The sequence below is a fragment of the Chinchilla lanigera genome, unplaced genomic scaffold (assembly GCF_000276665.1).
Source record: "Chinchilla lanigera isolate Chin_1 unplaced genomic scaffold, ChiLan1.0 scaffold00196, whole genome shotgun sequence".
In the NCBI taxonomy this organism is placed as follows: domain Eukaryota; kingdom Metazoa; phylum Chordata; class Mammalia; order Rodentia; family Chinchillidae; genus Chinchilla; species Chinchilla lanigera.
This window is the reverse complement of record NW_004955597.1, coordinates 251,988-254,150: the sequence shown is the minus strand read 5'-3', so window position 1 is coordinate 254,150 and position 2,163 is coordinate 251,988.

The following is a 2,163-nucleotide window of genomic DNA, read 5'->3' as shown; positions in this document are numbered from 1 at the left end:
CCAGAGCTCAGACCCATGCTACCAGTTAGTCCAACAGGAATGAGAGGGCTTGGGGCATGGTCTGCCTTCTCCCTCTGGCCAGACCATCATCTCCATGGAGGAGCCCTGGGTAATCATGACTTTGGAGGAACAAGAAAACAGCCTGTTGCTAGACACAGGTGCAAGTCTCTCGGTCCTTCTTTTCAATCCTGGCCTTCCTTCCAGCCATCATACCTCAGTGAAAGGAGTCACTGGTGAGGAGGTAATATGCTATTTTTGACAACCCTTAGGCTGTAACTACTTAATAGGTCCCTCTTGCATATCTCTGTCTTCCTGAGAAACCACTCTGAAGATACCACCACGTATTACAGCAGCCATTGATATTTTCCTACTAATCTATCCATAACTGTGTTAAGTTTGTAATGTTCCTATCCTATTTCATAAATGGATGTCTGTTTATTATTATGTGTTTCCTACAACAACCATTGAGAATAGTTAATGATTTTTCAATAGGTCACTCATGTACAGCTCTATTTATTTTCTTTAGAAGCCACTTTGAAGATACCAAAGTATAGTACAACAACTCTTGATAATCTCCTACCTCTTTTGTCTGTAACTCACTATTATTTGTCTATTTGTTTTCCTGAGAAACTATTTTGCAGACAATAATATGTAAAATGATAACCATTGATAATTTCCTACCATTTTGTCTGTAATTTGCTAAGTCCCCTCTATTATTATGTTATCCTTCTTTTATTCTTTAAAATAAAAAAAAAAAAATCCTTGAGAAGTGGGGTCGGTGGGCAACCCACTTTCTGAGTCCCCTTCTGTCCCTCTTAGACAGAAGCTTTCTTTCTCTCAATAATTTCTTCCCACTCTTAGCCTCTGTTGTTCCTAGAATTCATTCATTGATTTTAGAGAACAAAAATGTGGCATTTTGGACATCTGGCAGGTTGGGAATTATATCCCTTACATTATTTAGATTATTTGGCAGTCATAGATGATATGCCCTATATTAGGCTGAGCCCTGTTGCCTGACATTAGGCTCCAAGGGTGCTCTGACCTGAAACCTTGGACATAGTCTGGGCCTTAATCACTACACACTACTAACCCTTCACTCTGGCCCCAACCCTCATGCTGGCTCACCAGCTAGGAACCCACCTCCTCTCCTATCCTGATCCAGGACCCGAATTTGAATTCTAGCCCCCGAGTTACAAGCCTGGAGGCAGGTTAGTTCTACCTGATCCACTAGTCATCGTCGCAGTCCCTAGAGAAGCCCCAGTCCTAGCCAGACACCCTGGTCACAGCCTGTCTAGAATCAAGCGGTCTGGTGCCAGGCACAGGCCCCTGCTGCCCTACTTCTGGTCTTCTCCCTTGCTCCAGGATGAGGATGGCCAAGGTGGCAACTAGGACTAGGCTGGTGCAGGTGCAGGGGCCCTGGTCTAGAAGGATTGGATGGTGCATGTGGCTAGCCAGGACCTGTAAAGTAAAGCATCTCAGCCCAAGTCCTCGCTGTTGTCCCCTACCCATTCACTTAGTGTCCATGTCCCTATCACTAACCCACACTCTTCTCTCCCAGAGTACCCTGTTCCTTTTATCCTAACACTTGTTAGAATTGGGCTATGTATCGTCAGACTCGGCTTGGGCATGAATGTCCCAGAACTCAATCTGTTTTTCAGCAGCCACATTGTTCTTAGCAAAAACTGCAACGCCCAGCACAAGTGCTGCCCCAGCAAACACAGGACAGGATGTTGTAAAGAAGAGATAAAGCCAAGCACAGAGTCTTCCTAGGGCAAAGCCATCTAACAACATGCATACATTTGCACTGGATGCTCTAAGAACTTTGACCACTGATGTTTGCCCAGACCTCCTCACATGAGGCCCCCTGTCTGACTCCCTTACAGGATGCCTTGCCTGATCTCCTCCCTTGACTCCCTTTCCAAGCCCTATAAAAAGCCTTGCTTTTCTTTGTTCCCCAACAATGGTCTTTTCACCCTCCATCTACCTGCAGCCAGGTATATTAAATCTTGTGCCTTGTTGCCTCTACAAAAGCCTGTTGGGTGATCTCTGGGGGTCTCTGACTCACATCATTTATTACATGGATGTGTTTAAATGTTGTGCAGTGGGCCTCGTGGTTCCCCGGAAGGAGGGCTTCCGGCGCACAGGGAGCTGCGGGTGGGGAGC